Source organism: Pteropus alecto, unplaced genomic scaffold (genome assembly GCF_000325575.1).
Source record: "Pteropus alecto unplaced genomic scaffold, ASM32557v1 scaffold131, whole genome shotgun sequence".
Classification (NCBI taxonomy): Eukaryota; Metazoa; Chordata; class Mammalia; order Chiroptera; family Pteropodidae; genus Pteropus; species Pteropus alecto.
Genome location: NW_006434709.1, coordinates 16,510,180 through 16,524,992, shown reverse-complemented (window position 1 = coordinate 16,524,992; position 14,813 = coordinate 16,510,180). Strand labels below are relative to the sequence as shown.

General features: G+C 34.6%; 1 protein-coding gene and 1 pseudogene across 15 annotated transcripts in view; one reads left to right on the top strand and one right to left on the bottom strand.

Moving 5' to 3' along the window:
* The window catches only part of NRXN1 (neurexin 1), a 1,011,597-nt gene that overhangs the window by 648,216 nt on the left and 348,568 nt on the right, over positions 1 to 14,813 (bottom strand). The gene's annotated exons all lie outside the window — the stretch shown is intronic.
* LOC112478085 lies at positions 9,600 to 9,717 on the top strand (annotated as a pseudogene).

Below are 14,813 nucleotides of genomic sequence, written 5' to 3'. Positions count from 1 at the left end.
GATCAAATTAGAAATTTCTGTTTTCAGAAATGTGCTAATTAATTTACCAGGTAGATTTATTTTGCTTTTTTACTGTGTCAGTCTTTCTATGCTTACAGGATGTAAAGGTCTGTTTCGGCCAATGACATTGTGACTTGTGGCTAAATTATTTAAATGCGAAATCTGAAATCATGTCGAATGGGACTATTAATACATATTGCATTACTTGATACCTAGGATGATTATACGCAATCAGAGAAAAAAGGATTTATATATCATTGTTTGAAATGTCTTACACTAGAAGGTAAGTAACTCCTTTGGGGCAAGGAAATTTTACTGACCCCTAGCATTTTCCTGGCACACAATACAAATTTCACTGATTAAGAACTGATATGTTTGATGGATGGAAATGAATCTCAGATGCCATCACTGACCTTGCTCCATCCCTAAAATGGAGAAAATTCAGGCAGCTGTGGTCATCTACATTTTCTCTAATAACCACAAGTGGTCTACATCCAGATTAAAATAAAGTGGACACTGGTGGCATTTATATTTATCCTCCAGCTGTTTCTGTCTCCCAGTTTTATCAATTACAATCAGAAATGCTCTCATTCCTGAGGAATTTGAAGAACTGCCTCAATTGTGCACTGCCCTCTGGGTGTTCCGATATAATATAAATGTCTACTGTGATGATAATGTTACTGAATTCTATTTAAGCGATTGTAAGGTAGTCAGAAAAGAGATTCTAATACAAAAAAAAAGAGAGAGAGATTCCAAGTGTGAGGCCCCTGCTTTGTGATACCAGACCTTGTCATTGCCTTTAAATATATGATAAAATATGATTTCCATCAGAGCAAGCAGTGTATGGCTCCTGACGTCATGTGATAACACAGCATATCGTGGAGATGTCAACACAGTTCTCAAAGGATGACTCACTTTCTAGTTCTATGCTCTTACCCTGGATCCTCATAAGAACCTGCTCTGAAATTTAAACATCGAATAAAAACGCTTCCAAACAATTAATATTACAGCAAACATTCCAATAGACCTATCGGAGGCAGCCAAATATTTCACCACCCCTGTCTTTAATGTCAGGTTGCTTTTTTATTCCAGAGGTCAGGAAAACAAACACTCTGTGAGCTCATTATGTGCATGCCCAAACAAGCAGAAAAATAGGCACCTTTCCAAATGCCAGACAATAAAACCTAGGATTTTTCTTTGTACCTCACTGTAATTTGGGTGATAAAACACTTGCTAATACAAGCTATTAAAACAAACCAACAAACGGAAACCAGTCTCTCAGAGTCTATTTTAAAAACCCCTTACTGTGTTCTTAATTAACTCTTGATTTATAAACCAAAAAATGTCAGTCAAGATGTAAAGTTATCTTTAGTACCAGCTAACAAAATTTTAAGATCCTGAATATTTGATGAAAAAAAAAGAATAAACATAAGTAATAAGCAACTCATTTTAGCCAACACTATGGAATCAATACTGAATGGTAGAAAACTACACAATAAGAATCCATTTTTCTATGGTTTCTGGTATCTAGTGAATTAGAATATAGTAAACTTTATTTGGCAAACAGAATTGTTCTTTCAACCACAGCTTCTTTCAATAACTGATAAGAAACAAATCGATATTCATAACAATGACGCAAAAACGTAAAGTCCTGAGAATTAGATCATGGAAAATATAATTCTGAGTAATTTTATTGTTAGGCTTATTTCATTTTTAATTCATTTGAAATGAGTGATCTGTGTGTTGTGTATGTGTATAGTAATTCTCTCCTCCATGGAAACTCTCTGACCTGTTGAAAAATAAAAGTTGACTATCTTTAGGAGTATTTCTAAAGAAAAAAATATCTCTATAAAGTAAGGAATGAGAACTTGCTGACAGAACACGTTCTCTTCCATTTCCTCCCCTCCCCCAGCTCCACCCCTTCTTTTTTCCATCACTCACAATGATAGGATTAGTACAGCTTGTACTGGGGCTTTAGAACTACAATAAACAAGGACAATTTTCTGGTCCTAATTAACTCCTGTTAAAATAGGCACTGCAAAACAATAGCCAACCCAGAGTTGCAGTGAAAAAACAGCAACAACAACAAACCCTACCATTCTATTCATAATAAACCCTATTTAAATGAGCAGATTATTAAGGTCTTTATGAGTTGCTCTATGGCCACAGGGCAGGTATCTTGGCCTAGAGTGACTGAGGGTTTGCTGCAGACACTTGCAGGCTGAGCTATCAGCAGAATGGCTTCCCTATAAAATCAGAGATGGCATCAATGGTTTACTACCTTTCTATTTCATTTTTTCCACATTTTTCTTCTATAACTGACACCACTTCTATAATTTCCACCCTTCACTGAAACATTGCCTTCTTTGACCTTCAGGTCTCTGTATTCATGGCTTTGCCTCATTTGTATCTTTAAAAAATGTTTAATGGAGTTTTTGAGGTACAGTTTACACATAAATTCACTCATTTTAAGTGTGTAATTCAATGAGTTTTGGTAAATTTACAATGTTATGCAATCATCACCACAATGTAATTTTATATTTCCACTATACCAAAACAAACTTGTGTCCATTTGCAGTCAGTCTTTGTTCCCATTTCCAGGCAACACTAATATTTCTATCTCTTTAGATTTGCCTTTTCTAAATAGTTAATATGAAATCATATACCGTGAGGTCTTTTGCGTATGATCTTTAAATTAGCATAATGCTTTTGAGGCTCATCCATGTTGTAGTACAAAGCATGTAGGGTACAATAGTACTCCACTGCATGGGTATACTACATTTTGCTTAGCAATACACCAGCTGATAGACATTTGAGTTGTTTCTACTTCTTCCTATTATGAATAATGCTACTATGCTATTAACATCTATGAACAAGTTTTTGGGTGATGTGTTTTCATTTCTCTTGAGAAGGTACTTAGAAGTGAAGCTGCTGAGTCATATGTTAAATTTATGTTTAACATTTTAAAAACTGCCAATTTTCCAAAGTTTTACATTACTACCAGTAAGCAATGTATGAAAGTTTCAAATTCTCCTTGTGTTCATTAACACTTGTTATTATGCCTTTTTGATTATAGGCATCTCAGTGGTGTATCTTCCTATTGTTTTAATCTGCATTTTAATCTGTTTAGGATGTTGACCATCTCTCATTTGTGTCTGTTTTCTCTTTTTTAAAATTCCTTTTCTTTTTAAAATTCTTTGATTTTTTAAAAAAAATATTTCCTTCTTTCTTTATAACCATTTCCTTATCCACATGGGTCACGTTGACTGTTGCTTACATGAAATTAACTCCCATATCTAAATATCTGAAACATATGGCTCAATTGTTTTAATCTGCATTTTAATCTGTTTAGGATGTTGACCATCTCTCATTTGTGTCTGTTTTCTCTTTTTTAAAATTCCTTTTCTTTTTAAAATTCTTTGATTTTTTAAAAAAATATTTCCTTCTTTCTTTATAACCATTTCCTTATCCACATGGGTCACGTTGACTGTTGCTTACATGAAATTAACTCCCATATCTAAATATCTGAAACATATGGCTCATTCTCAATCTATCTCCACAAGTTGCTCAGGTCACATTTTTATTTGAGAAAGAGACAGGGAAGTGTAGTATTAAGTTTACACATAAATAATATAAAGAAGTTCAAGTTTACCTTGATTTAACATATAATTACTCAAAGTAGTAGTATAGGGGAATCATCTGGATTCTAGGTAAATGTGTTGACCATATGATCAGATTTTCCTACTTTCCTATTGCCTCATGGATAGTATAGGATTCATTTGGCTGGAAACACTTTAAATTTAGAACCCAGATGTCCTCACTATCTTCTCCACCTGCATCTTTTATTCTGTGTGTGTGTGTGTGTGTGTGTGTGTGTGACATGATGACTGAAGCTGGGGCACACAAGTAAAACCACACTATCTCCTCCTCCCCTTCTTCCTTTCTGGATTTTTCAGCTTCCTATCTAATCAGTAGCCAGTAGGGGGACTTCACAAAAAGGTTTAAATGATGTTTAAACAAAAATTAGTATCCATTTCACAGTGTGCAACCAAGTGAACATGGGGAAATAGGAGAACAATGCAAGGGACAAAAGAGCAAAAAAGGACAAATTAAAGTCTTTTGCAACCTGGGCAAAACATATCAGATCCCGATGTAAAAAAGAAAAATTTGGAAAACTTGGATTGTTTAACATGCAGTGGCTTGGCCAATTTAAGAAAAGCAATGAACTGAGTATAATTAAATGATAAATTGGACTGATCAGTCTATTCATATTTTCTTCTGGAAAGTAGCAAGCATTGGGAAAAAATATATAGTTCCCTATTCCCTCCTTACTTTTCTTTCTGTTTCCCTTCTCTTTTCACTTTCAGAAAACAAACAAAACAAACAAACAAAAAAAACCCTATTTTTAGGCATTAGTAAAGACTCAAGAAGAACTTCATTTGATGCATTTTTACTTACCCTTCAAACAAGTCTTTCCATGTTCCAAGGCCACTGCTTGTGGAATCCAGATAATTCTAGCCTACAATTTAGGAATGAAAGTGCATGCTTTTTTATCAAGATGTGTTCGTAGAAATTCTAATGAATAAAGCCTGAGCCGGTTTAGCCTAATATGGTAGAAACAACATTTAAATTGAACTGAACAATATTTGTTAATTGCTAAAAAAGAAAATCTTCACTATGATTTAGTTTAAGAGCTGCAACTTGGCATCTTGTTGGGAACAAAATATTTGTGAATGGGGAGTATCTGCGCTTGTTTGGTTGGTTTTTGTTTTATAAAGACAGAGGAAAGAAAGAAGATAGAAGAGAACTGGAACTGTAAGACTTTGAAAGCTGGTACATCATCATCTACAACATAAATATGCTGATGCATAGATAGATAGATAGATATAGATTTGATTATAAAGGTTATTTATAAATTGATTATAAATAGTAGTATAAATAGATTTAGAGTAGTATAAATTTCTTTTTGATACTGCATGTTTATACAAAGAAAAGTATTCAAGACAAGCAGATAAGGAAGGAGAAAGAAGAAAAGGAAGTCTTAGACCAGCAATTATTTAAGGGTAAACTGACACATAAATGTGATGAAATTAAACTTAAACCATTTTCAGTCTAATTACCAATAAATAGAAATGAGAAGGTATTGACCTCTACGCTTCAGAAAGCTTGGGTAAAATCATTACAAATCTGTCAGCTCTACCATCAAAATAAATCCAGAACCTAACCTGTTCTCATCATTTCCACTGGTGCTGCTCTCATCTGAGTCACCAGCATCTCTCTTGGAGTTCTGTAATGACCCCCAAACTTGTATTCCTGAGTCTACCCTTCCCCTACCCCACCCTACCACAAGAAAGCAAAGTGATTCTTTTAAAAACTTAAAGTTCTAGTGTGTCATTTTTTCGCTCAATTCCACCTCACTTCACCCAAATGAGAAATTAAGTAGTCTTTTGAGTTAGAAGCAGAAGAGATATCAGTTAAACTGCCACTTACAAAAATAGTTGTGGGGATAGAAAGTACAGCAAAGGAAATATAATCAATAATAATGTAATAATTATGTACAGTGCCAGGTGGGTAATATACTTATCAGGGTGATCACTTCATAAGGCTATAAATGTCTAATTACTATTTTATACACCTGAAATTAATATAATATTGTATGTCAACTATAATTTAAAAATAAATTAAAAAAAAGAGTAACAACTATATTCTAAGTAGCAGCTCAATCTGTACGAAAACTATTATAGCCAGAAGTCATAAAAATGATGTGATAGAGTCACAAAGACAAGATAATTAACTATTTAGAAAACAGGAATTTATAAAGTTCTGGAAATAACAAGTTTCTCCAATGTTTATGGATTTCCTCCATTTAAACATTTGTACTGAGGTTTACAGGTGGAAAGTGAAGTTAATTTATCACCTAACTAACTATCTATTTTGTATAGAAAAGCATGGTTAAACAGATATATTCAGTATCCTACACTGCTTCTCTTGGCTGTTCATAACTGATGTGACAAGAGTTCTGTCTGTGCTACACTAATCATCACCATTAATCACTCAGACAACCTACCCTACACAATCCCTACCATTCCACCCAAGCTCAAGTGCTACTCAAGCAAAGTAGCAGCTTGTTAAAAAAAAAAACAACAAAAACTCTCAGCAAAATATTATCTTACTACACTTGAGTAAAATATCTTCATTATAAGAGATGCCATCATTGAAAATGAAATTAATTCATTGATTAAAAAAAATAAGGCTATCCTAGAACATTTGTTCTTTTCTTTATGCTTTAGAAAATAAGGAAATTAAATGAAAGAGAAATTACCAACAACCACCTAGAAATAAACACTATTAATATTTTGTTAGTTTTATATCTTGCTTTATCCACTGAATGTGACATAGACATTTTCTTCTCATTAAAAATTATTTAGAAACAAGAAAATAACAACGAACCCTTTCTTGTCCTTCCATCTCTCACAGAATTAGAGCCAAAGTCAGTGGTTTTTAACTCTACTCAATCTGAACCTGACCTTGCTGTAAGCTCATTTTTGATACCACTCCAGGCTCCCCATTGTGCTCCAGCCACAACCACCATCCTGTTGTCTCTTTAATAAGCCAGACAATTCCCTAGATCACCACCTTTCACTGATTCTTTCCTCTGTCTAGTATGTTCTTCTCCCAGATACATGCATGGCTTGCTTCTTCAAATCTTTCTTCCAATATTACTTACACCTTGCCTTCCCCTTGCCTTGCTTTATTTTTCTCCATGGAACTTACATAATTTCTAATATGGTATATAATTACTTATGCTTAATATTTGTTGTCCATCTGCCAACAGTGGAAGAATGCAATTGACACAGGACAGGGATCTTTGATATGTCTGTTCAGTAGCCTCCCCAGGGTCTAGACTGATAACACACTCATGATAGTTTTTAAATGAGTGTTGTTTCTTGTGATAAAAGGTCAGATGACTGTAATTCCTTTCCTTCTGGTGAGTGGTATCTCTGCTTCTTATTGACTACAACTGAGTCTGGACTGAGGCTAGACATGAGATAAGACTTCTACGTTCTGCCCTCAAAAAGAAAAAAAGAAAAGAAATTGAATGTATTTTAACTCTTATGCTTGAAATTCCCATCTTCCTTTAAATCACAAGGATAATCTGTTGACCCTTACAACAGCTCCAAGCTATTATTATTACCAGTTGAGAAAGAAAGAGGCTGTAGGGTTTACTGAGTCCCTAAGTGGCATAACCAGGACTAGTAAACCATGTTATTGGATTTCCTATTTGATATAGTCACAATGAACTACAGCCACATCTCAGATGACAGTAAATTAGCAAGGAGACAAGAGTCTTTTTCTTCACCTTCAAGAGAGGCTTTTAGCCTGTGTAATTAGCTTCTGAATAGAGACAAGAATGACTATCTCATTCATATGCTTTCAGCAAGTCTTAGCCTCTTTCATTTCTGTTGTTTGCTGTCTTTGTTTTGATTCAATGTGCAGGTGCTTAGCCTGAATCTCCAGTTTACTTCATTTTATCCTATTATATAAATCCTTCATTTGTACAGCATCCAGAAAGCATTCACATCTTATCCATTTGATTCAATCTCAAGACAACCCTAGCTGAGGTAAGAGGAATGAATGACCGGCCCAATGTGACATAACTGGAAAGCCCCAAAATTAAGACACAAACATAGATCTTTTAAGTATAAACCCCAAGTTCCTAACTTACTGGAAATGCATTCATTGTTTTTATATTTGTTAATTTGGGGGGGGGGGAAGTGGGACAATTATTATTGTGAAGAAATTTATCTAAATTATTTTTACTACAAATGTCTTCTGAGACATAAATGTCACTTTAGTACTCCACTTCCCTTTTTTGGCAATTATTCTGCCAGCATTATTCACAAACACTGACTCTTTAGAAATTCCTTCTGGCTTCTTTGCCTGCTCTTTCTACAGCTCCTTCAGCTTCTTGTTCCTGACACTTTGCTGCTGCTCTCTCTGCCATCCTCAGTACCTCTGGAACTGTGCCAGATTCCCAGTCCAGAGCTAACATCACCTTCTTTGGTCACACTAGTAAAACTGCTTCCTTCTATATCCTCACTATCCACATGCTGCTCAATTCCTCCTTTTTTGAACTGTGTTTCCTGAGAGCAAGCTGTACAATTTCATACTATTCAGACAGAATGCACTACAGCATAGCACTTATAATAGTGTCTTTTATACTGTGGGTAAGTAACTGATATTTTAAAGAATGAACCATAAACTCAAAAGATAGCCTCAGGTGGCTTATTAGAGAGGGTGGTGGCAAGAAGCATTACTGGTCTCTCTCTTCACCAGTCAACTTTGAACATTCTTGGCCCTTTCCCAGTCTGTCATTTTGCTCACCACTTATATGTCACACACATAAAAGATGGCATGAGCTATGGCTTTCTGGTTCCATTAAAAAAGGCAAATGCTAAATGCATCAATTACACATTGCTTCAAGGTTCCATTGCACTGTAAATGGATATATAAGCAATTGTTCTTTTGCCAATGCACACTTTTTGATGTAGTAATCCATTTTTCATTTTTCTAGACACTTTTTACATTTACCCATTACAAAGGGCTTCATTATGTTTAATATATCTAGTTTCTCCTGCACAGAAAGCATGTTCATTTGATAGGCTTATTCCCTAACTCATTTTATTTGGATGCAGATAATAAAGTCCTTCAAGAAAAAAGCAAGATATTTTTGATCCAAAAAGTTTAAAAATCACTTTTTTGAGTGTATGCAGCTCGTTAATATACGGTCTGGAGGTAAGCTTGATAAATGGAATGTATTCTACTTAAAAATCATTTTGCAACATAAATGATTACAGATTTTATAATTTTAAAAAGACATACATTTTTTCAAATTTAAAAACCAAAAAGACCTCAATAAATGCAAACTTATTTGGGATATATATTCGTATATTATGAATTATATATTCATTTATAGTTTTCTGAAGAAAAATTAGTGGTTTATTCTTCAATCAATATGAATTATGGCTTTCACATTTTTTCTTTTGTTTTTCTGAATGTACAACTTTTAAAAATCAACATCAGGACTTCTCTCTCTGAAAGTTAATCAATGCCTTGATTAACACCTTACAATAAATTATAATCATCGTTTATACTTGATTTTGCTTTGATATCGCCCTAAATTAAGTTTCTATTTTAATAAGATTGGTAGTATTGAAGATGCAATGGAAACTATGAAGTATACTTTTACTTTATATTAAAGAATAGAATTATCGTTAAAATTGGTCCACCATAACTTAGACTTTTTGTGTTTTGTTCAGTGATTTTTCTCAGTCCCTAGGATTGTCCCTAGAGCAAAGGGGTGCTCAACACATATATCAGCTGACCTAACCCTTACACTTTAGAATTTAGCCTCCTAACCACTGCACTTCACTCACTGGGAGAGGTAGAAGGTCAAGAGTAGCTCTTCCTCTGCCAGGAATTATGCTAAGCGATATGCATACATCATCTCCTTAACTATCACAAACATTCTTTGTTGTAGGTGCTATTGTCCCTCTTTCATAGATAAGGAATGAGAGTCAATAAGAAGTTTTATTCAAGTCTATGGTAATGTTATCCTGAAAAGCCAGATCCCATCTGATCTCGGAAGCTAAGCAGGGTCAGGCCTGGTTAGTACTTGGATAGGAGGCCACCTAGGAAGAACAAGTGCTGTAGGCGTAAAAAATAAAAAAAAAATAAGGGATTGTAAACTGACAAGGTCCTTGCAATCTGTGAGGTCAACCAAGGGTTGCCTCACCTAAAAAATAAAAATTAAAAAAATTAAAAAAAAAAGTTGTATTCATTCAAGATAACACAGTTAATAAATTGCAGCGTTAAGATCAAAACCTTAAAAGCTGTTTTTCTGCAAAGTCTGGCCTCTTAACAACTTCCCATGTTGCCTACCCTCACTCAAAAGCTTTAAATCTAGAAGGAAAGTCAAATACTTCTCTATTTCCACATTGTATAATATCGAGACTGATTAAAGTAAAAATGACCTACTTATATCTTTGCAAGTCAGTGACACAACTAGGTCATAACCTAGTATCACCAACCTGTTTGGATTTTTAAGAGGGTGAAGTTCTCCCACTTTGAACATCAAAACCTATTTGGGGAGGTAAAGAGACCTCATGAAAGAGTAACGTGTAAACTACAGTTAAAGTAGGTGAGAGGCTACTGGTTTACATCAATGTCAACATCTAGTGGTTGGGCTCCCCAGGAAACAGGCCATGGCCATGTATCTAGAGAGCTGCTTCTGACTTGTATTGAAGGTCCCCCAAGATAGTGGAGCAGAACCTCCCAAAACCTCAAGGAGTTCATTCATCAGCATATCTAACAAAAATGTATGTCTCAACTATGTTCTAGGCACTAGTGCGAGGGTTACATATATAGAGATAAGATATAAGGTGATTAAGCTCTGGTGATCTAATGTACAGCATGGTGATTATAGTTAACAATGCTATATTGTATACTTGAAATTTGCTATGAGTCATTCTTAAGTATTTTTACTACACACACACACGGGTAACTGTGAGGTGATAGACGTGTTAATTAATTTGATTGTGATAATCATTCCACAATGTATGTGTGTGCGTGTGTGTGTGTGTATGTGTGTGTGTGTGTAATCATATTGCATACCTTAAATATATACCATTTTACTTGTTAATTATGCCTCAGTATAGCTAGGGGTGGGGAAGAAAGGTTTCTGACCTCAAAAGTTCAAAAATCATTGTGTATGTCTCTATGTGCCTATGCATACATCTAAAATTTACATTGCAAGGTACTTTATGCAGTTTGAAATCATTATTATGAGTGTTATTATCAAGTGTTCAGTGATCATTCTTGCTAATATCTATGCTAGTACTTTTACTATCCACATTATACAGATAAAGAAACTGAGTTTTAGAGATGTCAGGCGACTGACTAGCTTAGATTCCAACAGCAAATAGTAACAAATCCAGGAACAGAAGCATCTTAGATTTCTTTAATAACAAAGAGAAGGTTCCTAACCCATCAGGGAAGAGTAGGTTCAGGAAAAGGTGCACAGGAGAACTGACAATAAAATGTCTTCGATCCTATTCTTGATTTTTTTTTTTTTTGCCCAGATTGCTTCCTCATCCCAGCCTCAGTTTAAGATGGACTGCCTGAGCCTAGCAGCAAATTAGGTGCATGAATTTCTCTTTTCTATTTCGGAAATCAGTTTCACTCCACTTAGCAAATATAAATAGGGCTTTGCTCTATCACATTGTTCAACTATAGCTTATTCTCAGTAGCCTCCACTTCTCCTTGCTTGTGCCTTAAAGGTTCCTAGTAATTACCCATCAGCTGTTTAGACACACAGCCCTAGAGGCTGGCTTGGCCTTCTATTAGCCACATTAGGAAAATACTATGGTACAGTAACATGAGTGAAAGTACTAGAATGGCTTCATAAAATGATGAGATCCTACAGAGCAGGGGTTTCCCTTCCTTCTGAAATAATTTTACTTTTTCAAGGCATTTAAGATCAAAAATAGCATCATTCCATATGCTGATGTATCATCTAAAGACTCTCCCAGATACTTTTATATTAATTAAAAAGTGAAATTCTTGGCATATAAACACTGTAGTAGCTGCCTCTCCTGCTCAGGCGGACCTGTTATTATATTCATGAAGTGCTTCCTGAAGGCTCCTTAGAATTGCAGAGACTTAGAAAGGAATTGTTTGGTCTATCACTGTAATTCCTCTGAATTGTTATTTGTATTGTTCCTTAAGGCTTTCACTCCCTACAGTTTGTGACAGTATTGATACTATAATGTACATAACATATATTTTTCAAGAGTCTGAGGGTGCCATGTATAAATTCCTCCTGATGCTATAAACTACACATAATATCCTTACCACAGTTTGCACAAGTTAGGAAAGCATATCATTTACAAGGAAAAGCTGCTGGTTCTATTTTGCCTTCAGTATTTTGAATACTACACCTGCTCTGCTATATTCATGGTTAGATCTTTGCACAGGCAAAGTTAGTGGCCACCTACAGAGTGTGTTTTGAGACATACAGAAATAACCATCTTGTTACAAACATATCCGCATTAGGTACTCAATGTTCCACTTTCCTGTCTTCAAATTCTAGCCAAGAGAAGTATGAATGGTTAAACTATCAAGAGAGTGATGAGAAAAAAAAAAAGAGAGAGAGAGAGAGTGACAGGACTGTCCATAGATATTTTCTATAAAATACTCATATTACTCTCATATTACTTCTCCAATTAATATATTAGGAGGATTTAGGGTATTAAATAGCAAATTTTGATTCTCTGAATTTTGAAGCAATGAAAATTTTGCAAGAAATTTCTATGTGAGGGTAAGGTCCAACCTAATTTTAGCTGATGGGGGCAAGATGAGGACACCAACATGTAAGTTTTAGATCCAAGATTTCCCAATAGAGAGGATACAACTCTTCTAGAGATTGTAAAATCATTGATTCTTAGACCTCACTTTCAGTCATTCTCATTAAGTAGACTGAGGATGGCATCTGGGAAGCTTCATTTTTTAATGGATGCCCAAGTGATTCTGATAGATCATTCTGGTCTGTAAACCACTTCTTGAGACATGATGCTTAGGGATAATAAACCAAGATACAGATGATGGGGGTCAGAAGGGGAAGACAGATCTAAGACATCTTTATTTCCTTCACAGTGTTTCCAAGGGCTAACCTTGCTAACACGCTCTTTTGACTTAAATTGGTCATTACATATTCTTGCTCACTGAAATGCCATCCATATTTTTCCTGTCTCCAAAAGAAAAAAAAAAATCTTGACAATCACTTGGTCCTTCCTAGCTCTGCTGCTTGTTCTCACATCTCTCTTTTAGATTCCTGGGTTTTCAGAGGATTTCTGGTTCTTTCATGTAAATGAATCTTTGTGCTCAACTTTCTGCTTTATAGAATTGGCTTTTTATTCAATTATTAGCTCAGCTCCATCTGTTTTTAGTGCATTGACCTCCTATCCATGAAAACTGGTAAAAAAGAAAAAAAAAAGTTTATTCCAACCTTGACCCTTTAGGGCCTTTACATTGCAGGGTGACAGAATTCAATATAAACAGTCAAGTCTAGATAAATAAGATATGAGAGAAAACTGAAAATACATGTGTTTGGCAGCATCTTGGCTTAGAATTGCCTTTCTAATTATGTTTTGCTTAGGCTAATTTCACAATTAGTTGCCTTCTTTTATGACATGTAACAATTGGTGCACTATAGGTGATCACAACTCATTCTGGATTCCAGAAGTAAATCTATAATTTTCAAATGTATATGCATAATTCATATATACATTGTGAATCCAGAATTCACAATCTATAACAATATGCACTCTATCAACTACTTCATTCTCATACTGGAGTTTTCTGTATCCCAAAATATAATTCTGAGTTTAAAGATTTAAGAATATTTGTATTTTTTTGTCATTATTGTTGGTTGGAAATATCTAGGGCCTGTCTCCCAATAGCCAAAATCCTACTTTCTGAATCTATGCATCTGAAAGTATCAATGGCATTGATCTTTGGGAAAACCATTATTTAAATGCTAAAAAAGCATTTTTGCTTATTAATTTAATTCACTCTTTAATTAAAAAAATATATATATACTTAAGGATCCCCTACTATTGAATCAGGCACTGTGCTTAGAGGCTAGGAATACAAAGGTGAACAAAAAGACCCTCTTGGAACTTACAAACTATTATGGCAGACAGATGACAAACATAGTTACACGAAGCAATTATTTAAGTAATATTTAAATGTTAACAGGATCTTGAAATTCAAGGAAAATATCCTTTGCATTTTATATTTTCCAATTATAACACGTCTCTTCTTCTTTCTCTTAAAAAAATAAAAAAGAAAGAAAAGAAAACAATTATAATACTAAGGAACGGCATGTTTCTCTCTTCAGAGAAACCTGCATTGGCCATCCAGAAGATAGTTATCCCGAATTTCTAGCTTAGAGTGAACTTTTGACAATTCAAAGCTTAAGAGATTCTATAATAAGCTATGTGTGGAGGGGAAAGATGAGTAGGCACTGCACTTCCTTTTCCTCTCCAATTTGGCCCCAGAATTACTGTGTGGAACCAGAGGCAATGCACTTTGACTATTCGGGAAGATTTAACAGGAGAGTGTCTGTAGTTAATTTCGCCTTGTACAATGTCCTTCACTGTCTGGGCATAGAGAAGCTAGGCACCTCATCTCAACCAGAAACTGTCTTGAGTTTAGAAACCAAATCACATACTTTGATATTCACTCTGAAGCACAGATGAAGCTTTAGGTTCACATAATAGGAAAGAGGGCTGATATTCTTTAAGAAAATGAAGCTGTAGGATATGTTTTAGTCTTGTTTTGTAACAAAGAGAAACTAATGCCATCACTTTTTGTGCAGAACAGTAATTCTTAATGAAAAACAAAGAGATGCTTGTTTTTAAAATGGAAACTTTTATGTAATCAATAGTTCTTTCACATGTAAGTTTTTGAAGAGAAAAAACAGATTATGTTAACCTTTACAGAATCAAAAAAGTGATAAATTGAAAGTATAATTAACTTTGTTCTTTTAACAAATCATGATTTTTTTTTGATAGATCTCAGCTTACCAGTGTCTCCACAGGACACTTTCATTCTCAGCATGCACATATAAATAAAGACATTAAACAATTTTTGTGACCTACAGTAAGGTCAGACTTTACTTATTATGCTAATTTCATGCACTAGATTCAGTAGATTTACTGTTTATACTAGTTAATAAATTGACTTTAAAA